Genomic DNA, 26,891 nt, shown 5'->3' with positions numbered 1-26,891 from the left:
ATTTACTCCCACGTGTCCTAAATTATGCCCCCAAAATAATCATTTAAGCTGTTCCACACAAAGAATTTGTAAGCAAACACATTTGCAGAATTGCTTTTTTTTTTTTAATGGAAGAGTTAAGGGGGAAAAAAATGAAAGCTTAAGCAGTGATTAGTGGCTTTCCAGCTCTGCTTCAAAAATATCAGATATTTTTACTGAAGAGAAGACTCACACAAGGGAGAATGGACCAATGATTCACTAATTTAGTCCAACCTCAGATTTCTGTGCACTCCTTACAAGATATAGTCAATCTTCATTATTCCATGTTTGTAAATTGACCTACTTGCTAAACTTTCCTTGTAACTCCCAAATCAATACTTATGATACTTTTGAGGTCATTCACAGATATGTGCTGAGCAGTGAAAACTTTGAATCACCCATTGTACACGTGCCCAGCCAAGACAGAACAAGACAACATTCTATTTTCCTATTTCAACCATCATACTGTGTACAAGTGTCCTTTTTGCAGTCTATTGAGTACCAGATTTCTTTGTGGTTTTTTGTTTTTGTTTTTGTTGGTGATTTTGCTATTTAAAATATCCCTCAAGCATAGTGAAGTGTTGTCTATTACTGTTAAGCACAAGAAGATTGGTGGTGTGCCTTAAGAAGAAAATATGTCTCTTAGATAAGCTTGGTTCAAGCATGGGTTAGTGAATCAACAATATATATTAAATACGGTGTCTTTAAAGAGAAACACATATCAAACAAGGGTATGCATTAATTGGTTGATGAAAATGTGACCGGAGGTTTGCAGGAGTCTTATCCTGTCAGAGATGATTCAGTGCTTGCTAATTCTGTGTTTCCAGTGACTTTGTAGAACATACGACTACAGCAAATAATGATAACTGGCTATAGTTTTTGTTTCTGGTATCCAGAATTATTAATCAGACAAAAAGTAAGAAGAAATAATTTATGTTACCACTTAGAATGACAGGAATTGTAGCTACAAAACCAAAATTGTGAATGTTGTCATAGGTTTCAAAGCCCATTTTAAATGTATGGAACCTTGGGAGATATGTGCATATATATGTTTCAGAAACACCTTCTTTTAATAGATATATAACAATTCGGAAAGTAATTCAAGCGAATAAAACATTTTACAATGTTGTGAAAGGGCAATGTTATCAAATAAAATGAGATCTCTATAAACATGTCCAAGCTATGTCTTTAAAAGGAATCAGTATTATAATAGAGTTAGTGTTATTAAAATATAAGCCTCATGAGTATTTTTGATGTACATTAATTTTTATTGTTGAATAATAATAATGCTTTGTATTTGTATAGCTTGCTATGGTTTTATAGCCTGTTCGTGTGCATTAGATCATTTTCATCTTCAGGTATTACTACCAAAATTTTGTTGATGGGAACCATAAGCTTCTATGGGTTAAGAAATTTGCACATGGGGGCGCTTGGGTGGCTCAGTCGGTTGAGCGTCCGACTTGGGCTCAGGTCATGATCTTGCAGTTAGTGAGTTCAAGCCCTGCGATGGGCTCTGTGCTGACAGCTCAGAGCCTGGAGCCTGCTTCGGATTCTGCTCCTCCCTCTCTCTGCCCCTTCCCTGTTCATGGTCTGTCTCTCTCTCTCTCTCAAAGATGAATAAACGTTAAAAAAATGAAAAAAAAAAAAAAAGAAATTTGCTCATAGCAACAAGCCACTGTTATTGTTATGTTATTGTTGTGATTAAATTTGGAAGATTCAGATAGTATCCTATATTTTGTCCTGTGTTGTCATGCGAAGGCCCATTTTTAGTCTTGAGAAATTTTGGACATGCTTTGTCTATCAATAAATCCAAATCCAAAGACCATTTGAAAATGTTTTAAATGGATGGTCATTATTTCCATTTAAATCCATAAACCTTTATTTGGAACACTGCTTTTCATTTTGTTTTGTACTTTTATTCCCCTTCACTTTAGAGAGAGAGAAAGCGAACGGGGGAAAGAACCAGAGGGAGAGAGAGAATCTCAAGCACAATCAGTGCAGAGCCTAACAGGTGGCTTGATCTCATGACCCTGGGATCATGACCTGAGCCAGAGTCAAGAGTCGGACGCTCAACCAGCTGAACCACCCAGGTACTCCTGAAACACTGCTCTTTAAATAACACTTTTCATTTTACATTTTCTTCTGACTTAGAAATGCATTATATCATGTCTATAAGAAATATTTACTGAGATACATACTAAATTTATAACCTGTCTTACACACCATGCTGAAATTTCATTCCTAAATCGTGTAGGAAATCTTGGATTGGGCACTGATACTCAAGTTTGGGGAACATGTAAGTTTGGTTTATATCTCACACCAAAGAACATTCCATTTTATGCTGAACTGGGCTGGGCGGGGGGTGGGGAACCTTCAAGATAAGCCAAATGTGACTACCAGAACAAATGATCTTTTCACCCTTGAACTATCTTGTCGCTCTTGAACTAAAAGAAAAAAAAAATGTGTAGCCGTTTGTGTGGTAGCCATAATGTTGAAAAAATGGGGCAAAAGCATTTCTTTTTGCAGAGGGTGTGTGGTGGCACATATTTACTTGCACTTGGCAGATTATCTTATTTTAAATGGATTCAACAGTCTGTGAGGGGGCAGATGTTCATGGCAACAAAAGGAGGACAAATTAGACGAAGTTAAAAAGGGAGCATACGGGAATAAATACAACACATGATTATTAGCCTACAGAAGTGCTATAAGAAATAAAAACTTGACATGAATGAAAAAGCAGGGTGATGGTGTGGATCAGGGAGATAGGAAAGGAAGCCCAAGTGGGAAGATTTTGTGAAGTGAAAAAAAAAAATGTATCTGCCAAAACTTCAACATCTCAGGAAATACTTTTTAGGATTCCATTCTCACCCACGTCTTCCCCCCACCCCCAGCATAAAAGAAGGATGTAAAGTCAAAGTTCAGTGTTCAAACTTAAGGATATAAAGATTTCTCCATGGGTTGACTCTGCCAGAGAGAGTGCCGAATTGCAACGTTTGCCCCTGTAACATTTTCAAGGAACAACAAAATTTAGCGCAAGGGGTTGAGCTTGTTTTTTGCTGCACCTATGCTGACCTACCTGTTACAGAAGTTTCCGTTGGAAGGTTAAAAAGGTAGAGGGAAGTAGAATTTGCTGTGAGTTTGCTGGAGCGTGAAAGAACTTTGCTTCATGAGTATTTTAAATGGTCAGGGCTAAAGATGGCCCTGCTCAAAAACTCAGCGTGATGCAAAAGTGTAGCCAAATGAAGTGTGCAATTAGGATGCTTTTGAAGACACTCTGTGATATTGTTGTGCTGTAACAGCCATTGTGTTGTAATTACTGCTGATTTGCTCACTGTTGTTTTGAACCTCTTAATCCCTTGAAGTATCCTGCCAAAATTAGAGTATTAAAAGTGTGATTCAAACACACTGAAGATTACAAACAGCTTAGATTAGGTCTCTGTGAGGCCGATATTGTCAAGTCAGTCATCCGATCCAAAGACAGAACATGAAAGAGAAGAATGACTCCACTCTTTGAAGAAATAGAAGTGAAACATTTTCAGGAGCACATTAATTTAATTTTTCTGAATTAAGATCAAACGGGCCCTCTCGGTGAGGTAGGTAAGACTTTGCCCCCAACACTCCACTGACAGTGATCAGCCTCCCGATGCCTCATCTGCGAATATACACTAACATCGTGGATTAAAAACAGGACGGGGCTCTTTTGGGAAATACAGTTGTTCTCTATCTCCACCCCCAGGACACTAGAGAATAGTCTTCATTTTAGAAGTATGTAGCTTTACCCAGTAGAGAAATTCCCGAAGAGTTATTTGGAAAGAAGTTTTTGTTGGTAAGAGCATTTTTGGAAGCATTAAAAAGGCCACACTGAATGCAAAGCTACGGTAAATTCTAATTGCCTTTTGGACACAGCTAGATTTTCAGATGCTACGTTTATGTAAAGTGGAGCGGCCCTCTCTGCAGAACTCTTAGCGAAAGAGTTAATCCTGTTTTCTCAAGTGCCTAATTTATCACAGAGTTACCTTAGGCACTGGGAGCATCTGGCCCAACACGTACATATTTTTCAAGTACAAATTAAGGACTGAGAATGAGGCCAGGAACACGCTGTTGTAAGCCGCGATAGGATGGACTCACCAAGAGGGAGAGGCATAAACATTGCCTCTGATTTTAATAAGGATGAAACTCCATGTATCATTAACAATTCTTCCTTCAATGTCTTGAAAACCCTCCGTCATTATATTAGAGCCCTGCTTAATATTCTGCACGTGTGAACCAGTTTGGGTTGAGGTTGCGTTAAGCAGGTGGGGCATTAAAAATAAGACTCCTCTTTTATTGTTAAGATGTTTTGAAAGAAAGCCTGCTTTATGTGACTTATCCTGCAATATGTCAAGAGAGGTATCTGCAGACCCACCTATGTTGACCTCGTATGATTTTCGATGGAAGACTAAACGGCCACTTTGCTATTTCCTCTTCATTAATAGTAAACAGTCATTTCATAGTCATTTAGAAATGACTGTTTACTATTACATAATCATATTGATTGTCCATCTCTCTTTACTTCTATTTTTGAAAAATCAAGCTTAATTATGATCAACTGGATGGGGGGGCAGGGAGACTGAACAAATCTTTTGTGATTGCTTTATTTTTTCACGAATTCTCAAGAGTAGCCACAATAAGTTGAAGAGTGTTGGGGGGAGGGGCAGGAAGAAATGTAATATTTCACTGGAAGCTTTGATGAGAGAAAAAACAAGGTTACTGCTTATAGAATCCAGCTTTCTGATGTTACCTTAACTATTTGGATAATGCATGTGTCTTTAAATCAGAAATAATTTGCTCAGTGGACTGAAAGACTCTGTCTGTTCTAAGCACAGTTAACAGGCATATGCCCTGTTGTCTTGGGAATGTGGGGAGAGGCCTATACATCATGTTTAAGTGCATAAGACCTGGATGAAAAGGCTTCACGTGGAGAATGGCAATGCCATGACCATGTATTAGCTCATGTTGATACGCGGGGTGACCCACGAGCCAAATCTCTGTTGAATAGCCTCCACATCTAGCCTGACATGAAGAAAATTTCGCTGTGGGAAATGAAACTCTAACATCTCATTAAAGATATTTGTTCTTGTTCTAAGGTCATAAAATAAGGAGGCTATGGGAGACACCAAGACAGAATATTTTTCAGGGGTAGAATGACAGGGAAGACAACCCTGCCTCTTACTCTGCATTATAAAGGCATCTGGCCTCCAAGGTGACCAGCTTGACCTTTCTCTTGAGTACTGTCTGATTTTTTTTTAAACGGCCCTTAAAAAATGCCAGCATGCAAATTGTACATAAAATATTTAAAACATGAGTCCTCACTTTGAAAAGGTGAATTAATGAATTCATCAATCAAAACTGCAAAGTTCTGAAAACCTCTAATTTACTCTTGTTATAATTTAGTGGGAAAAAGGTAGCCTTCCTCTGCATAGCTCCACAGAAATGTAATTAACCTTTGCTTTTGATAGAACAGGTGGGACAATTGGTCAAGTAAGATGATAAATAAGATACACACATACATACGCGCACACACACCCCTGACACACAATCTTATAGGGTTCTTCCTCCCCAAATTATTGTGAGGATCAAAATTTGAAAGTGCCTGTGAACTGTAAGTTACCCTGTAAAATCAGGTGTTGGGATAGTCGTTTTTAGATAGAAAGATAGATGCACAGAGGCAGGCAGATATCAAAATGTTTATAGGACATTATATCATTATTTCTGTTGTGGAAATTGAAGCATTTTTGTCTTTACTGAACTTCCTGATGATTTTTTTTTCTCAATTAACATGTGTTTTTAGGAAATAAAACAAAAGGAAAGATCAATGTTCCATTATTTTACCAGGAGGTACCACATGTATCATGGCGATGGCATCATACGTTCAAGTGTAAGAATGTAGCACATGGTCTGACAAGTTGGAGTGCTTCCTTGGGGGCTATGGGTCAGAGTATTTGGAACTGAGACTGCTCATGATGTAGGTCTGAATCAGTTCGAGAAAGCAGAGGAGGTAATCCTTTTGAAGTGTGTAGATTAAAACAGGACACTATTAGCTCTTCTCTACCTCCCACCTTCCAGGTTAGCCTCCTTTTTTTACTGTTTCTCGCTAAAGTTCCAATTTTCTCTCCTTCGCCTAATGGACTTGGAGTTCATTTATAGCTGATGCTAGCCTATGTTCAGGCTTGACAAGAGCTCAGGAGGAGGGCAAAGGCATTTTGTATCACATGGACCCTCTGATACAATGCAGAGAAGGAAGATTTACTCTTCCAATTTTTACAAGTTATTGCCCCTTTAATTAATTTTACTTCCACAGGTGAAAATGGATGTACCACTTCTGGGAAAAGAAAAAAGCCCAATTAATAGTGGTATATGTCATTACACTCAGAAGAAATGAATATGCCTCCTTTAACATAAAGAGCTCATCTATTTCTGTGGCTCTGATTTATTCCTAGGTTTCTTGTCTCACTCATTAAGGAATTTTCTAGACCACTACTGTTCATGCGTCTATATGTGTGCATGCACATGTGTCCCAGAATAGAAATATAAAGAATTTAATATTCTTTTTTTCACTACAAGTATAGTTTATATTTCAATATAAAACTTAATTTGACTAAGCAGCTAGGATTTATGCATTATCTAAATTCGTTTGCTTTAGTGGAAATAACTGAATTCAGATTGGAGTTTTAACATGTTCCTCTTTCTCTGAATACACCCTTTCACCAAATGATTATGTGCTTAATAAAAATATATATGTATTGAGGGAGATGGAAATATTTTAATAGAAAACAGCATTAAAATTTCCCTTTAGAAAAAAAAAAGCCAGTATAAGCCCAAGAAATGTCTCTTGTTTGGGGATCTGGTTGTATTAAAAAGGACTATAAAAATGAGTATGTATATGTATATATACATATATATAGGCATGTGTGTATATATATATATATATATATATAGGCATGTATATATATATATATAAAACTTTAAAAGATTATGTGTGTGTGTATAACTTTTATTAGGGTTAGTTGTGTGTGTGTGTGTGTGTGTGTGTGTGTGTGTGTGTGTGAGAGAGAGAGAGAGAGAGAGAGAGAAACTGTATGATAAATTACACATTGGAAAGGTCCTGGAACCATTCTCATTTCCCTCCCATCCCACATATACTTTTGTTCTCTATTTTCTTTGTTTTCGGAACAGGTATTCACTGGGAGACATTGTTTCTGTCTTGTGTTGATTAAAACTTTTGTCTTCTTGTTTTTAATCGGTCTCTGCACATTGACTATGAGGCTCAAAATGTGATACAACTGTTTTTCTAGAAGGAGTGAGCAAATACAAGACTGTGGATTAGCCTGCTTGGTTTCCTTCTCACACGCACACAAAAGCAAATCTTCAGTTTTATTATACCTTATAATCGCTCAGACAAAAATGGTCAGAGTGCCATGAGTGGTGCGTTTGGCTAGCAAGACAGTTTCACGCAGTAATGAGATTTCCCCCCTGTAGGAGGGCTATGAACTGCTAATTAGCATCTATGACCTAATATTCTCTAGCAACCAAGAGTAATAGCAGTAATTTCCAGTTTTATGCAGAGTACAAGTCTCCAATATTACCAGCACTTCTGTTTCATTTGTAATTAACTGCAAGCAATTATTACAGTCAAGAAAGTATGTCCTCGTGCTCCTAGGTAGTAAAATAAAAAGAAATTATGTTTATAAAACTTATATATGTGTCATGCTGACTGACTGGAGTTCTTTGAAAGCCCTGAGGTTACGTATCTGTCAATTAAAGTTTCCTTTTTGTCCACAATGGTATCACGCTTCATTTTAATTTGTAACTTTTAGTTTACCATGTAATTCTTTATTCTTTGCTTGGAAGCAAACATTTATTAGATTTTGTTTTGAGTTCATAGGGAAAAAAAGGAAACGTTTAAAAGCTTAGTAAGGAGGGGGAAGATGTTGTGATATTAGCTGGCAATGTGTTTCAAGAGACTGGTAATGCATACGTCTTAGGTGGGGATGTAGTAGGCACAGGGAAAGTGGTTTATGAGGTGGAAAGAAAGGACTTTTATTTGAGGTTTTCCCATGAAAGTCATACTTCTGTGAATGTCAATAGAGTTGTTCTATAAAAAAAATGACATTTAAGATGATTTCTTACTGAAGGAGAGGGGTAAAACCTTATTTATCTAGAACTGTGGAAGACTGTAATTTTCTATATGAGTGATTTTTTTCTCAGCTAATTTACCTCTTAATGCACCAAAACTGTATTTTAAATATTTTTGATGTGCATTTTCTGAAAAAAAAAATTAATCTCATGCTTTGCCTCATTTTCTAAGGGCCTACCCGCAGTTCTGGAAGACCCTCTGTCATGCAACAAGGATGTCAGGGTGGGCGGGTACAGTTGGGGTTTTAATCTCCACTCACCACATCAAGAACAGCTCTGCTTGTCTGCCTTCTGCACTGTATTGGCTTCCACCTTTGACCCAACCCAAAGAGTATAATTTGTGGCTCAACCTCAGGCTTAAAAAATTCTCTACCTTAGAAAACAGAATTTATATACAAATATGTATGATTGAATCAGTCGAGCAGGGTCATCATGATGTACATCACTCATTGTACTATGCAGAAATACGATCGTGTGATCAACATGTAGAGATTTGCACTTTTCCCTCACGCTGAATTCACAGTGTGGAAGGACTTGTTCAAGCTTTAGTAGTGGTGGTCGTGGTGGTGATGAGGATGAGGATGATGATGGTGATGGTGATGGTGATGATGATGATATTGCTTTCACGAATTTGCTACCATGTACTCTGTGCCAGGCACTCTTCTAGCCCATTTTCTACAGAACTTAGGTGAATGGTACCTAAAATGCTAATGATCAGGGATCGCTACCAATATGACAAATATCATGATTATTTTACATCCGAAAATGCAGACTTTGCTCACAGAATCTTTACAAAGAACACACAGATACCAGGGAAAGGAATTTGGAATCGCACTCGTGCCTGTTTGCTCCCATAGCGTGTATAACTATCAGGTCCTTCTGCCTCCCGAGTATGGTGGGGTATAAGAAAAGGAAGCAGTTTTCACAATTATCAAGTCCAACTTCCTTATTTTATAGTTGAAGACACTAAAGATCATCGTGTTGAAAAAGTGGCACTTCTTGCATCCAATCTCCAGCTCCCAGGGCCGGGAACGTTTTCTAGATGGTTTTGAGCATGAAGCCTTTGCTCTATCTTCATTTCTCCTGCCATCAGTCTCTCCTCCCTCCTGAACTCATTTCTTGAAACTGCTCTTTCAGAGATCAGTGGAATCTTGCTCTTTGCCAAATGACTCTTCTCAGAACTCAGTTCTTCTCCTGAGGTATTTGGAGTAGTTCACATTGTTGACCACCCTCTCTTTTTGTACTTCTTGTTTTTATCTCTCGACTGTAACTTATCCTGGCTTACCTGCTCTGTATCAGTTATGTTATACTGCATGACAACTCCCCCAAAAGTTAGCTTAAGACAGCCATTTATTTCACAATTGTATAAGTAGGTGATGTGGGCGGTGTTTGGGTAGGCAGAACCTCTGATCTCAGCTGGGCTCACTCATGTATCTGTGGTGAGCTTCCAGCTTGGCTGCAGGATGACCTATCCAAGATGGCCTCAACCAGAATGGCCTGTCTCTGCTGCAGAAGACCTCCCGTCTTCCAACAAGGCAGCCTGGACTTGCTCACTTGCCCGCTCAAGGTTCTGAGAGTGAACATATACTCATGCAGTGCCTCCTAGAGGCAAACCAGGCAAACCATCACTTCTGCTGCACTCTGTTTGCAAAAGTAAGTCCAAAGGTCAATCAAGATTCAAATGAGGGGCAATAGACTTCACCTCTTGATGGGAGAGGTACAAAGCCACATCGCCTGTGGCGCAGCTATAGGTAGGAGGGAAGGAGAACTGGGACATTTCCTGCCACATACAACAACCTCCTTTGCAAGTTGCATTGTCTTACTTGCCTTTTAAATACAAGTTCAGGGGTGCCTGGGTGTCTCAGTGGGTTAAAGGACCTACTCTTGATTTCAGCTCAGGTCATGATCTCACAGTCGATGGGTTTGGGCCCCTCCTCAGGCTCTGCATTGACAGTGTGGAGCCTGCTTGGGATACTCTCTCTCACCTTCTGTCTCTGCTCCTCTCTCACTCACTCTCTCTCAAAATAAATAAATAAACTTAAAAAATAAATAAATAAACATAAGTTCAACTCGCATGTTACTCTTGCCCTCTTTCCCTCTTCTTTCACCCTCTCCCTTTCAACCATCACATCTATTACCATGGCTTCAGTCATCACTTTCTCATGGAGGACTCCCAAACCTCTATATTCGATGTATACCTCATTCATGAGCTCTAGATTGGGATTCTCAACTGCTTACTGGAAATGTACCTGGTTTCCTGCATGTGCCTTAAATGCAACAAGTTCAAAACTAAAATCTATATGCTCCCACAAACCTGTTCCTTTTGTCAGCTTTCAATCTCTGTCATTTATGTTATTTCCCATCTAGCCTCCTAACCTAATGAGCTCAGAATCATTTTTGATGCTTCTCTGTTCTGCCAGCCCCACTTTAATCAGTTGTGAATCCTGGTCATTCAACCTAAGTGTTGCTCAGGCTCCTCTTTGTTTATTTCTAATAATGTCCTGATGAGATATATTGTTACTTATTCGACTATTTATTAATTTGTGAATTGTCCTTTACTTCTTCACATATAAAGTCTAACAAGACAATCCCACTGTTATCAGAATAGTATTTCTAAAACACATATCTGTTCATGCAGATCTCTTTGTAAAAATACTTCTATAGCTTTCCATTATCTGGAACAAAAGGAAAGTCCTCATTCTTGGAGACTGGGTGTTCTTGGAAACCTGTAAGGTCAAATATCATAATTATTTTAAGTATCATTGTTATATCCTCAATCTCTAGCGCCCTGCCTGGGTTGTAATAGTTACTAAATATTTGTTAAATAGACAAGTAAACAGATGATGGGTAGACCCACTAGGCAGTGGAACAGCAGTCTGAGAGTTCCTATGTGTTGCCTTAGAGTAAAGGAGCTTCGAGATCAATAGGCCTGGGTTTAAGTCTAGCTCTGCCACCTCCCAGCAGTGGGCCTACGACTATTTATTTAATCAGTTTGAGCCTGGGTTTCTTTGTCCTAATAAGAGATAATTATAGTTAACACACAGAGTTGTTGTATGATTAGCGATAACATATGTGAAACTCCTATGTCAAGCTCCTTTTAATACATAAGCATAATACTAATTATCTCCATCATTATCCTCAGTCCAGGCAAGGGAATCATCAATTTCAGGTGTGACAATATGTGGCAAGGATCCATCCATGTGGTCTGGGATTTACACTTGGTGGGACTCAAAGGGCAAGATACTAGCCAATCCTAAAAAACAAAAACAAAAACAACAACAACAAAAAACAGGAAAACAAAAGAAATCTAGGACTCAGGACAGAGAATCCCAGCAGGAATTCGGACACAGAGAAAGAGAAATTGGAACTATCTTGGAGGATAAAGCCACAGGGGAAGAAGTCTAGGCATCCAGCTTGGGTAGAATCTGAGAGGACTGGGTTGTTTCATTTTGAAATGACAAGCTCCTCACCTGACCTATCTATCCCCAGAATCTGGACAGGAATGACTCTACAGAAGTATCAGAAATATATGGTTCTCTCTGCAAATCAAAGAGGTTTAGGGGACAGAGTGCACAACTATTCCTTCTCTATGTAAGGTCTTCATTGAGCTGTCACTGTGTATGTTTAAGAGATCATAGGATCCACACTGTCTGCAGATACACAAAAGAATCAGCCGTTTCATAGGCATATTTTAATTTTGATCTCTTTTTCTCAAAGGTGACCTTTATGTTCGTTTTCATATTTTAAAAAGTTTACTTTTCTTCTTTTTCTAGTTACTAACAATGTCATTCTTCTTAAAAATAGGCACACAGCTCTGCTTTTTTTGTTTTTCTTCTGCCCATCTACATGCCAAATTATATAACCATCTTAAAGAAATACAGAATAATGACATCTCAAATAACCTCCAAAATTAGTGTATTTTTAGATAATATATAATAACGTAATATCACTCATAATGTTATACTTGTACCTTTACTTATGCCTTATACTTTTATGTGTAATGTGTTCCTAGTTATAACCTTTGAAATAGGGAAGGAAGGCATTCCATGAGAGAGTTGATTTGATTACATAGTACTTACTTCTTCATCCATCTTTTTAATCACTTTAAAAAATCTCCCACATCTGGATGGCAGTTTGGTTTCATCTTGTATTCTTAATTTTGATTGATAGCTAATGGATACCTAGAGCAGAGTGTTCAGGAGAATTGGAAGGCATTGTCCAGACCCAGGAGCAAAGAGTGCCACGACTGATTAACAATGTCTGCCATGGAGAAGTGAAGGGGGAGGTTAGAACTATTTCAGTATATCTGACAAACCTATTGCATATAATGATATAACCATTTTCTTCCTCCCACTTGTATCAGTAGTTCTCAAATTACTCATAGCTTTATAGGTTTTCTCATCCGAACATAGAAAGTCACTATTTCTTCAATTGTCTCAAGCAGGGTACATAATTTGTACCACACTAGATGCATAGTTAAGTTTATACATACACTGGATAGTTTAGAGCATTAAAGCTTATATATCCCCAGGCTGAGAAAAGCTGAGGGGGTCTAATAAGTAACTCAAAGGCTGACACACACATAAGAAGGAACCAAGAGGGCATAATTTCATGCCCAAGAGGGCATCTATTTGCATGTCGACCAAATCAGTCTCACTTTTACAGGTGTGTGTGTGTGTGTGTGTGTGTGTGTGTGTGCATTCATGTGTGCACCTGTACACACACTGGCATATTGTATACAAACATACAACACACAGACACAATTCAGAATTCATTTGAAGAGAGTATTCTACAGCTTTAAAATTTTTTTAACTCAACAAGTTTGAAAACAACTGAGTAAGATTTTTCTTCTCTCTGACTTTGGAAGTTTATTCTTTTTCATTCAATATAAATTTCTCTTTATTACGTGAGATGAATTTAAATGCTTCTGAATTTAATATCTTGCAATTATGAATTTATATCTTGCTATTAATTCCTCTTTTCCACCATGAGAATATAGAAATTTCCTCTGAATGTCTAAGAAAATGTGTAAGATAGAAAAAAGTATCAACTTGAGAAAATAAAAACTAGATTGTGTAGTCTGTAAGAAAATCAGGCCTATTATATCATGATTAACAGAACTCTGGAATTAAAGGGTTGGATGTAAATTTCCATTTTCACCTTAGCACCTGGACCCAGAAACAGCTGTCCCTTTAATCCTTTAGAAATCTCCTCAAATAGTGTTTCCTTTTCCCGTGTTGTGTGATAGCTGGTGTGATTAATATAATTTCAGCAAACCTGTAATAATCTGAGTGTAGATTTTGTGAATTGTGTCTAGCAGTGCCTTCAGCTAGATTAAAGCTATTTGAAGCAGGATCAGCTTTTTCGGCACTGATCATTTCAATGCCTTATAAATAATTAATCACAAAAAAACCCTACATTAATGCAACCCTTAAATCATAAATTGGGACCTAGAAGCTAAATGCATGCAAAGTTCACATTCTCTAAGAAATATTCATTTTCTCACATGGCTTATTTTACACAATTTATTTGCTCTATATTTAGAAGCTCAATTAGCAGCCCAATATCATATGCACCGTGTGGAAAAAATCCTGTTATTATAAGCACCCTGCATTGCATTTATTTATTCAACAATTATTTACTAGGCTCTGGACAAAGAGTCTATGGAAGTATGAGATGGTCATGGTCACAGGGGCTTTATAGCATAGCACAAGAGGCCAAGTTGAAAGTAAATAAAAAATAGTCATGAGAAATTGTGATCAATGCTATGAAAGATATAAACAATTCACAAAAAGTGGGGCAGGTCCCTTTGGACATGGTTGAAAAGTGCTCTCTGAGGAAGTGATATTTGCTCTGGGCCTTGAATCTCAGTATGTCCAAGGCCCCCAGGGAGAGGGTGAAACTTGAGCTAACTCTGCAGACATGTGTTCAGACCTGAACATAGACAGGGGAAGCCATTGCTTGAGTAACTGAAATGAGCTCCTTTTTCGGTTTTAGAAGATTCCTGCAGCAGGAAGATTATGTGTGAGCAGGAACAGAAAAGAGAAGACTTCCTAAGTGGCAGTCGCAATAATTCTGGCCAGTGGGAGATGTAGAATGGATGGCTGTGGTGTTTATCCAAAAGTCAGAGTTGATCAGACTCGCGGATGGATTGTGTGGGAGGAGGTGGAAGACGTGGTGAGGGAGAGGAAGGGAATAGGAGTAAGCCCTCTGTTTCTGCCTTGAGAGAGTAAGTGGATGATGGTGTCATTTACGAAGACAGAAAAAAAAAACTGAGCAAAAGAGGGCTTACTGAGAAAATTGTGAGTTCTATTTGGGTAGAGTTAAGCTTGGGAAGCCTGTGAGACATCTACATGAGATTTGGAAGAGAGAGTCAGATAGATGGAGAATGCTCTAGGTGTGAAATACAAGTTTGTGAGTCATCACCAGTGAGATGCCATTTAAAGCCATAGCACTGGGTCAGATCGCTGAGGAGGAGAATGGAGGAGAGAGAAATGGGTTCATAACCTAGCCCAAAGGACACCAATTTTTAGAGATGTGTTTGAAGGGAGCACTTGCGAGGGAAAAGGGAATAAGAAACCGGTGACTTGGGAAAGGTACCAGACAGGTGTGTTATCATGGAATCCAAGCCGAGTATAAAAATCAGAAGGAAGCCCAGCCATGGAGAATAGTGCTAGGGAGGCAGGTTAAGCTGATGCCAGCAGCGTGCTCGCTGGGTCTGGCAGCATGGGAGGTGTTCATGCTATTGTAAAGGGCAGGGTCGGTAGAGTAGCAAGCACCATGTGACAAAAATGATTGAGTAAAGTTGGGGGATCAATGGGTCAGGACGAGATGGTTAACAGCAGCTTGAGTGCATTACTTAAGAAAGGGGGGGTTGTGGTGAGATGGGTTCCAAAAGACAACTTGAGGATTGGTTTGTGATGAGAAGTTTGAAGACTCTCCCACCACCCTTCCCATTGATTCTCTTTTCTCAGGAAAGTGGGAATTCAGCTGAGGAGAGAGAATGATGTTGATACTTGTGGCGAGAATAGAAGGCTTCTCTGATAAGCCATATTTTCATCTGGATATCCACAGCAGCAGGGAAATTGTCTAAGAAATCCTGCCGAACCCACTTGTGCCGCCAGTGACCCGTAAAATGACTGGACAGGGCAGAAGGGGTGCTAGGTCTCATTCTTTTAATTCACTGGCAGGTAATGTTTTACATTTCAAAATCAAAATGACAAAGATTGAGAAAACAGCCCAATTAATGTATCTCTAAAGTGAAATATTTCTGACTTTCAAATATCAGATTTAGAACTGAATTCTAGAAAGGGTTTGTTTCTTGATTGGGCTATAAAGAAAGAGCTAGTCACTTCTATTTAAACACTGAGTATTATTTGGCTCAAGTTCAATTCCTAAGCCCTCTGGAAAAGTTACACAGGTCTTTGAAGAAGAAACAGCTTTTTTTTTTTTTTTTCCAAAAGAACTGCAATTCTGCTAGAATGGTTGAAAGTGATCTCAAACATTTCAATGCAAATTAATTTTTATACCAGCTCTAGGCTTTAAAGGAAATGGGGGCTGAGGGAAAAGAAGAGTGAAGGAAAAGAAAATTACTGCCTCCTGACTGCAAAGAGATCATTATTAGGCCATTGTGCATGGTTTTACACACTCCTGAGGCAGGGCTCCAACTTCTGCCTACATGAATGTGTGAGGAGCTGACAAGCATTCCGTCTGATAACTTAAACTAATCTATGTAGAGCAGAAAGACACATGGAGCCCAAACTGATTTGTCTTGTGCAAATAGAGAACCCTAGTAAGCAAAGGGAAAAACTGTGGACAGTCACACGACCCAGACTTAGAATCATGAGCAACTGTGACTGAAGAAGAGGTAAGACTTTAAGTGTTTGTGAAACTTTGCTCAAAAGCATAACCAGAAAAGAAAAGGTAGATTATTCAATAATAAATCATTGAAATCTGATCCAGAGTACCACATTTTACCTTTGCTTTGGGATTTCATATTATGTAAATATGTAAAATAATGTTATGACTGATTGTCAATCTGGCTCATTTAAATAATGATTTTACAGTTTTATAGAAAATACATTATGTTAAAAACACAATTAGCTGAACTATTTGCTCTATTCTTTTTTTAATTTTTTTTTAATGTTTATTTATTTTTGAGAAAGAGACAAAGCATGAGCGGGGGAGGGGCAGAGAGAGAGGGAGACACAGAATCGGAAGCAGGCTCCGGGCTCTGAGCTGTCAGCACAGAGTCCGTCACGGGGCTCAAACTCACAAACCGCCAGATCATGACCCGAGTCGAAGTCGGACGCTTAACTGACTGAGCCATCCAGGCACCCTTCCTCTATTCTTTTTGTACCATACAGGAAACTTAGCTATTTACATTATGCCACAAACATTTGTCAGTACTATCTACCATCTCCCTGATATTTGAGGTTTAGTAAATAGAACAAAGTGCCTTCGTAAATCTAAAAGATGTTTTTCATAGGGAACTTTCTGAAGAAGTGATTCCATTTGGGCCTCTGATATAGGCCCAAACCTTCTAGCTCCTACTCTCTCTTTCTATAAAGTTACAGTTCTCAAATTCTTATGGGTAAGATTTTAAGACAGCAGTAAAAGCAGGGTTTCCCAGGGTTTTCTGCATCAAGCCCCACGCCCAAACAAACTTCCACAGCATAATCACAATAATTTTGAAAAATTAGCATCTATGTACATGATCTGAGGCTACTATCAATGAATACAAACAGCACTTATAATATTCTAAATGTATGCCTGGCATTCTGCTGTGTGATTGAAACCACTCACCCATTTTTTCAAAGTACTTAATTCAGTGGCTTCATGCTTATATATCTATATGTATATACTGTATATAAAACAAAAGTACAGATTTCTGATTCAACTGCCATTTTTGTACTGTTTAATAACAAAACTAATGCTTTAGGAAGCCCCTGCCTTGAAGGAGATGACAATTTTTGGATATGCAGAACGGGCCTAGTAGTGTTTTTCTTCTGCAAAGATTTTAAGGACCAAGGACAGTTACAGCACATCTGTTTGGATCCAGATTACAAATAAGTTTCACAGTTTTTGCTAAAATATATGAATCATTATTGCCCAATTATAATAGCTGAAATGTAATTGAAGAGTATTAGATGCTGGCTGGAAAGAATAAATTCCCACTTAGCCTATTCTCTTGAAATCAAACATCAAACCTAAAATAAAATCTTTTTAATTTTTTCCAGACTCCAATGGTCCAGGACAGAATTAGAACATGACACTATATGCACTGTATTCAGTCCCTCGATACACTTGGGGGAAAAGTCATATGAGGAAGTCAAAGGGAATTGGACACTGAGTACTCACTTCCTTTGGAGAGGCAGGACCCTGAAGCCTATTGTAGGAAGGCATCCAATCCTGGGTCTACCTCTGGGTGTGCAATAGTAGCTCAGGGAGGGGAAGGGAGGGCTAAGCCCAATCCTGCGAGGCAAAGCAAAATATGGCCCCAAAGGTCCATGTCACCACAACTCTCAGGGTCAGAGGAGGGGTGTTTTGGGTATGGAGAGCTGGGAGGCAAATTAAGTTGTTCTCTGTGAATTTTATTTCATTATGAGCTAAGGAATATCAGAATCAAGGAGAAGTAGTTAGAAACTTACTTTCCACCTTCCTATGAATATGCTAGATCTCAGCTGGGCTACTGGCTACCTTGACCTAGGGATGGACAGGGGAGAGAATACCCAAAAGATCTAGCCAGAGGGAGAATACATAGGCAGACTTGCTTCCTCATTAAAAGATACTGGTAGGTAGGACTGAATCACCATTCTCATAATCTAAATGAGCTGCAGTCCACTTGTTGTGTGCAATGAAAATAATGAGGATAATGTATCTATCTTATGGATTTCTATAAGAATACATAGTGTATATAAAATCCTTTGTGCATAGATGTTCTATCAAGAACTGCTATTAGTATTCTCTGCTATTAGTTATTCTCTGATTCTCTGTTTGTGTTTAAGAGTTTAGAAGTGGTTACCTCCACAAACTTCACCATTCTGGAATCGAGCTATTGAAGTTACCCTCTGAGCCTCCAATTCAAGAGCAGTCTCATTGCATTTGAGAAGGGAAGGATAATATGCAGATGACTGGGTACTCATTGCAGAGAAGGGATGGATGGAGAACTAAAACTTCTGTCTTTTTTGGGAAACAGTAATTCCCCATCAAGAATTGAACAATCTTGGTCACAACATTAGAGTCAGAGTGAAGTGAATACCCTTGGGAACCTGAACAAGTTTTAGCACAACCGCATTAAGCACTTGGTAAAGTAAACCTAATTTCCTCAATCGAATGAATCTCACATGGTCTAATAGCCTCCTCTGCAACTGGTATTGTTGATTCACACGAATGTGAAAATAATGGCTTGAATCCAAGAACCCAGAGGACAATGATTAGTTCTCTAAAGTTAAAGTGATAATCAAAGGTCTTTTCAAAATGCTCCCTGGTCTTCTTGGTAAATTAATTGTAGAATAAAAAAGAATGGCAGTTAAATTTGGAATTTGATCACTGCTAAGTTGCTTGTATCGTGGTGACTAGCCTTTGTTCACAGACACTCGTCTGTGTATAAAATAAGAGGTCATATCAGGTTACGTCTCTTGCCACCTGGTTCACTTTTGAGTTTTTGAATTTATTAAAGAGTTAATGCAGGAAGACCTGATATATAGACTTTTACTAGAAATACTTACTAAATGAGTATTTAACTTAGGAGAAGTTATTCTCTTCCATAAAAAAAAAAAGTATCAAAGACCGTATTTCCTAGGTATTGAAAAATCTGGCCATGTTCTAGGTTTAGAAAATGATTAAATACTAGTTTTTTAAATGTTTTGGTTTTGGAAAGTTGCCAAATGGGTTTTGCCAAACACATTTTTCTGTCATTTCACAACCCATGTGTGTGTTTTAATGAATGTGTAATCCGTATGTTCTGATTCACTTAAACTTAACTTGACAAAATCTGTTTTAAGAATAATATGATTTCCAAGAAAACTTTAGAGCTGTCCTAAGAAGATACATCTTTAATTTTAAAAAAGGAGTCATAGTTGATGATGAATAAATGGAACTGATCTATAAATTTGGAATACAAATCTAAATATGTGATCCACATTTTAAATGACTTGTAACAGCTTTACTAACTCATGCTTAGTGAAATAAATAAGAAGATTCAGCTCTGAGTTATCATTATGCTGTGTAAAATGGAAGGTAAATAGAAACATGGTGCATCTTTCCACTTCTATTAAATGTATCAAGAAGAAGGATAGCAGTGGTGAAAAGACAGAAAAAAATTCAGACTTATGCTCCTTTTTCATGGCATACTCAACCTCTAAAGTACCTCCCACAATAATTTACAACCAACATATTTTTTAAAGTAAGATTAACTGAAAACAGAGATTGGCTGAAGGTAATGTACAGTAATGCAAAAGGAATGCGCTACAAGGGGAAAATTCAAGTGCCAACTCAAATCCGAAATGATTCTGGGCTCCACAACAAAGAGGAACTGAACCTGAGGAAAAGAAGGACCACCTAAGATAGTCGCAGGTTGGTAGCAGCCCTGAGAATACAAGTGAAGAAAACACAGATTCTCACTAGATGAAAGCATTCCCTAGTTAGTCCCTCCCAATTTTTACATAATAAATAGTGTGATATAAAAAAATCAATGTACCTAGAAGGTAAAACAAACCTAAAGTTATACACAATATGTGTTCATAACTAAAACAAACAAACAACAACAACAAAACAATGACATAGGAAAGCAAGCTACGGGGGCATCTGGGTGGCTCAGTCAGTTAGGCAGCAGACTCTTGATTTTGGCTCAGGCATAAGCTCACAGTGTTGAGATCGAGCCCCATGTGGGGCTCTCTCTGTCTCCCTCTGCCCTTCTGCCCTGCTTGCTCTCTGTCTCTCTCTCTAAAATAATAACAATAAAAAAGCAAGCTATCATAAATGAAAATCAACAGAAATGATAAATAACAGGTTAGATTCCAAATCACTTTGGCTATTGAAAATATCAAATGTAGAATAACTACATGTAAAGAGTTTAAAGAAACAAAAATATAATTTAAAATAAGCAATTAACATATTCTCAGAAATAACCTAGATTATTTGAAAAAGAACCAAATGGAAATTTTAGAGGTGAAAAATAAAACCAATGAGAGAAAAGCACAATGGATGTATAAACCAGTCAAATATATAGTTAAGAAAGATATTAGTAGAATGTTGCATAGAGATACAAAAAGATGAAAAAATAAAATTTAAAGAACATGGAGGAAAAAAAGAGAAACCAATGTTCTGTGTCAAAATGACATTGTATTTTTAATTTAATTATTTTTTTAATTTTAGAGAGAAAGAGGGGAAGAACAGGGGAGAGGGACAGAGAGAGAGAGACAGAGAGACAGGGAGACAGAGAGACAGAGAGACAGAGAATCTTAAGCAGGCCCCACACTCAGATCAGAGCAGGACCCAGGGCTCAATCCCATGATCCTGGGATCATGACCTGATCCAAAATCAAGTCAGTCACTCAACCGACTGAGCCACCCAGGTGCCCCTATTTTTAATTTTAAACTTATTTTTAAGATGGAGAAGTAATAGTCAAAGAGATAAGAGTGATAACTTTCTAGACTAGGAGATGTGAATCCAGAAGAAACAAAATGAACAACAAGCTGGGTAAATAAAAAATTAACTCGTACCTAGTAAAGCTTCAGAATATCAAACACAAAGGGAAGATCCTTAAACTATCCAAACAGAAACTTAAATAACAGTGGAAGGCCAAGAAAATGAGTGATATTTTTAAGTTCCAGAGAGAAAACAATTGCAGATTTAGAATGTTGTACCCAGCAGAGATTGGAGTTATACAGCTGTAAACCAAGGAATGCCAGCAGTTGCCAACAGTCATCAAGAGCTAGGAGAGAGAGGCATGGAAAGAATTCTACCTCAGAGCCTTCAGAAAGAAACCAATCCTGCCAACACCTTGATTTTGGGCTTCTTCAGGCAGACCTATGAAAGAATAAATTCATGTTCTTTTAAGGCATCAAGTTTGTGATAATTTGTTATGAAAGCCCTAGGAAACTAAGATAAAGTCTCGGCCAGTAAGAACAGAAAAGGAAATTAGGCAGATAAGAATTAGAAAGGAGGAAATAGAACTATCACAGGTGATGTGATTGCCAATATAGGCAAAAAGCTAAAATAATGTGCATAAATTATTGGAATTAGTATGAGAGTAGAGCAAGGTGGCTAGATAGTAAATTAATATAGGAAAATCAACTGCATATCTATACACTGGAGAATAAAATTAAGTTTTCCCATTTATTATTATACAAAGAAATAACAAAAGATAAACAAGAGCTTCACAGATCTTTTTTCTTAATTTATTGAAAACATTAGAGAAACCTAAATAAATGGATATTATTCATAAATAGGAAGACATAATGATATATCGATTCTGCCCAAAGTGAACTATAAATTCTATATAATTTCAATCTACATTCTAATGGGATGTTTTGAGGAGCTTCTCAAATTTTTCTAAAATGTGAAGGAAGACTAAAGGTCTAAGAGTAGTCAAAACAAACAAAAAAGAAAAAATAAGGATAGAAGATTGGCCTACCAGATATCTATATCTGTCTGTTGTAAGACCATACACAGTGTTTGTCAACTAGTTGTGTTATCAATGAAGTGTTTGGAAATGGTGAAGGTGGTCATGATTTTCTTACGATGATTAGGAAAACGCTTTTCATCAAAGATTAGCATCTTGCAATGTGTGAGACAGTCCTGTGTAACAAAGTCCCACATAACATTGCTCAAAATGCCCAGGGCTTTTTGAGATAAATCCAATTTTTCTAGTATTACATCATCTAGTAATCAAGACAGTGTAAGATACCTGTGGAAACTAGATATATTAAATAAGTGACATTGCAGATCATTAAGAATAGTCTATGCAACAAAACATACTAAGACAGTCCAGTAACCTTATGGAATAAAATGTCATTCACATTGCATTTTAAATAAAATCTTTTAAATTATTGAAAAACAAAAGTTTCCTGGTGTCCCCAAAGCACTAATTGTAAAATAGAAAAACAGATGACCATAAAAAATTTTTAAACATTTTTTTAACGTTTATTTATTTTGAGAGAGAGAGAGAGAGACAAGAGTGAGAGCAGGGGGAGGAGCAGAGAGAAGGAGACACAGAAACTGAAACAGGCCCCAGGTTTTGAGCTATCAGCACAGAGCCCAATGCGAGGCTCAAACCCACAAGCTGTGAGATCATGACGTGAGCCGAAGTCAGACGCCTAACCAACTGAGCCACACAGGTGTCCCGATCATAAAAAACTTTTAAATGGGAGAAGACATTTCCCAAACTAATAAGCAAGAAACTATTAGTATCTGTAGCATATAAAGTATTTGAATCAAGGCAATAAGAAAAAGATAAGCAACCTAATAAAAAAACAGGCAAAATAGAAAAGAAGTATTTTACAGAAGATATATAAATGACAAGTAAGTCTACAAGAAATGCTCAATCTTATCAGTAACAAGGGAAGTGAAAATTAACAACCCAATGAAATTTCACACTAAAGTGGCAAAAGTTAAATCTGGCAATATCAAACATTTGAAGAATGTGGAAAAAACAGGAAAAAAATCTACCACCATTGGGGATGTAAACCACTTGGAAAGCAATTTGGCATTATGTTCAGCTTTGCCACCCACTACATATATAAAACTGAACATCCTATGAATGTTTTTAATCTGATGTTTTTTATGTAATTATTTCATTTAAAGAAATTTCTGGTTAAGTCTTGTTGGGGTGCCTAGGTGGCTCAGTCAGTTAAGTGTTCGACTTTGTCTCAGGTCATGACCTTATGGTTCTTGACTTTGAGCCGTGCGTCAGGCTCTGTGCTGACAGCTCAGAGCCAGGAGCCTGCTTCAGATTCTGAGTCTCCCTCTTTAGCTGCCCCTGCCCTGCTTGCGCTGTCTCAAAAATAAATAAACATTTAAAAAAGTTTAATAAGAAAAAACAGTCTTGTTAAATTTATTTTATGATCCAGTAATGACTTCTAACCCATGGTTTGAAAAAAAAATTGTTCTATAGAATCTTATTTGTTATCTTGGAAACAGGATAATTCAAAATTTTCATAATGACATTATTTACAATAGATAAAAATGGAAACTGACAACAATTGGAATATCCATCAGCAGAAAGAGATAATTAAATTGTGATCTATTCAGACAAAGCAATATCAGGTAACAATGAAAATGGGCTATTGCAAAACATCAATGAACCTTAGAAATATTATTTTGAAGGATTGAGGCAAGACATGGATTAATACGTACAATATAATTTTTGTAAAGTTAATACAGAAAAAATAATCTAAATTGTATGTAATATACATACATGGTTAAACTTTTAAAAGGAAAGAAAAAACAACAAAGGAACGCTAAATCCAAAATTCAGAGTAATGGATACCACTAGGGGCAAAGCAATGAACTCAGAAAAGTATGCAAATGGCTGCAATGAAATAGTTCTTAAGTCAGCAAGTGGGTTAATTTCTATTCATTTTATTACTTTAGTTACAATTGACCCAAATATGTTATGTATACACCAAATACTATAGAATGAAATCTTTTTTTAAAAAAAAGCTGAAAAACAACCCTTTAGTAGTTTAAAGTTTTGAAATGTGAGATGCTATTGAGGTAGATGCTAACATACACTTCTTAATTCCCATGAAATAAGTAGTGGATGGCAGGGGAGAGCCATGCAAGAACTTTCTGGCAGGTTTATTGGATTCTGAATGAGTTACAGAAGGAAGTGTACCTCCTGGGACACTTTAGTGTGGGTTTGACAGTCATATGTCTTCTGCGGTTTGGGAGTGGTCTTGTCTAAGGCAAGGATTGATGTTCAAGGGATGGATTAGATGCCTCTTTGATCCCCTTCAGCACACGGTTCTTGGTGTTTCAGTCCTGCCTTGACAACAGCACAGCCTCAGTGTCTTCCTGTTCTACCTTCAACAGTTTGCCAGGGGCTGCAGACATTCTATTTTTCAGCAAACAGTATCTCTTGGACAAAACATTCATCAGAGGAGGCAGATAAATCTAACAACCTCAGCGATCAACCCTGGACTTCGAACTTTTCACCTTTCTCAATGAACGTTAGTGCCCATAGGGACTAAAGGGAGTAGACACAAACATATTCATACTATGCCTTGCTAGCTTAAAAAGTCTATGAAATGTATTTATCAACAAAATATTAAGAAAGGTGTGTATTTCAGCAAACGTGTGTATATAATTAAATGTACATACATGCATATTACACATACATAAAGATATCCGTGAAAAAAGTGATTTCTAAAAGAGATCCTGGGGCGCCTGGGTGGCTCAGTCGGTTGAGCGTCCGACTTCGGCTCAGGTCACGATCTCGCGGTCCGTGAGTTCGAGCCCTGCGTCAGGCTCTGGGCTGATGGCTCAGAGCCTGGAGCCTGCTTCCGATTCTGTGTCTCCCTCTCTCTCTGCCTCTTCCCCATTCATGCTCTGTCTCTCTCTGTCTCAAAAATAAATAAATGTTAAAAAAAAATTAAAAAAAAAATAAAAGAGATCCTGCCACTAATAACCATGGTTTTAGAGACTAAAGGTGGTAATGTCCACATTGCCAATCTCTTGGTGGCACCCTCAGCAGTATCTTGATCAAGGAAGCCAATAGCTCGGCACCCTTAGTCCCCAGGGCTGTTTCTGCACGTAGCCCAGGCTCATTTCACTCCAGTTACACGAAGAAACTTCAGAACCTGAAACCAGCCAAGGGCGTCTCACCTAGATCACAACTACAGGAACATGGGCTACAGTCCCACACTTGATGATAAGCTCATACTTCAAAATAACTTGAGGCTCAGGTACACGGGTGTCTTCGCCCTGAACTTTTTAGACTCATCAAACAAATGTAATCATTTTCCCCACACCCCACTCTGGGGTAGTGCACACTAATATACAGCTCTGCTTCAGGTAGGGTATTTTCATTTTGTGATTGAGGGTGACTTGATGAAGTTATTTTTCTTTAGTTTCGTCCAAAGTTCAGAGGTCTCTGAGTATCTGTTCGCAAGCAGAACAAAAAAAAACGAGTTTGTCTTTTAAGGAAAGGAAATTCCAGCTCCCTTGAAAATGTCTCATTTATTATTTGGGCCAGAGAGAGGAGGGTGTGCTTGAGGAGAAGTTTCTTTTTTGTTTTCTATTCCATTAGGAGATTTTTACAATAACGATATATCTGTATTTTAATTGTGTCCTTTAAAATGAGTAAATGAGAACGGAGTAAAGAAGAAGTCATTGGAATGAAATGAGACGTGAGCAGTGTGTATGCTGTAACACACATGACCACAATTCTTCGTTTTTCAAGGCAAATGTCTGTGTTCAATTTGCCACTGGAGCCTTACAGCAAGCATCGTGCTTCCCCCCAGCCACCCCCACCCTCGAAACAGCAGCCAGCTGCAAGACAGACTCCCACCCAGACGGAATGCAGGTGAAAACATCAATACAGCAAGAGCCCAGTCAAAAGAGGGCATGTGGAGTTTGGAGAGTTTTAGAAAAATTTTATGGCAGGAACACATGTGTTAGTGTAGCAGATGGAAGCAATTATGGCAGGCAAACTTTGCCCTATCCTTAAAACCAAATTCCAATAGTGTGAGCTCAGGCTAATGACTATCCTTGAGGACAAGTAAAGTCAGACCACAGTGAGTTTTGAAGATTGACTTCACATTGCATCAGGTCATGATCTGCACTGCTAAAAACTCATCAAAACTTGATATTATCTCTACCTTATTTCTAATTGGAAAGGGATGTGACCTCAAGCTCACTCATCTAAAATTAATATGCTTTCCTGTAGTCTCTGTTAAAAACCTCATCTGACACTGGTATTTTATAGCCTGACTTGTAGGAAGTACAATTATGATTGCTAATGAATAGCATGATTATTCCAGATAGGAGAAATTTACTTTGTTTGAATATTTCTGTGCATATAGTCCTTTCTGAAATGTTCTTCTCTTTGAAGAAGACAAGCAGATACCTGACATCTCCCTTAATAAATAGTATCAAGGGAGCTAAGATGAAGAAAATAAAGCAGAATGAGGGTGAGTGCTAAATCTGTGACCTATAAAGCAGTCAAAAGGATTAGAAATAAATCCAGCCCTATGAACTCTCTTGTCTAAGGGTATATTCTGCAGACCTAGGCACTAAGGTAATTTTTCTCCCTCTTTGGTGTTGTCATATGATTGTCTCTCCTTACTGGTGACTCTCAAAGGCTGGTAATGATTGTGGATGTATAGATGGGTGTTTGCTTTACGGTGATACAGTATCGCTTGTAGGAGCAGTTTAACTCCTTTACTCTCAGGGGACTACTGGCTGAAGGGTGTACTGAAAAAGGAGAAGAAGGTCTTGAAAGGTATGAAAACTGAGGGCCAAGAAGGAATGAGGTAGGTTGCTCGGTCTCTTAATCAGTCTTCCGGCAATATGCACAGGCTTACTTTCTATTGCAAGAGGAAATAATTTAGATATTTAAGATTTGACTTTTAAAATATTTTTTCTTTATTTTTTTAAGTTTCTTTATTTATTTTGAGAGAGAGAGAGAGCGCACAAGGGAGCGGGAGAGCAGGTGCATGGAAGCAAGGGAGGGGCAAAGAGAGAGGGGGAGA

The sequence above is a fragment of the Panthera tigris genome, chromosome F2 (assembly GCF_018350195.1).
Source record: "Panthera tigris isolate Pti1 chromosome F2, P.tigris_Pti1_mat1.1, whole genome shotgun sequence".
In the NCBI taxonomy this organism is placed as follows: Eukaryota; Metazoa; Chordata; class Mammalia; order Carnivora; family Felidae; genus Panthera; species Panthera tigris.
Note: the sequence above shows the minus strand (reverse complement) of the source record.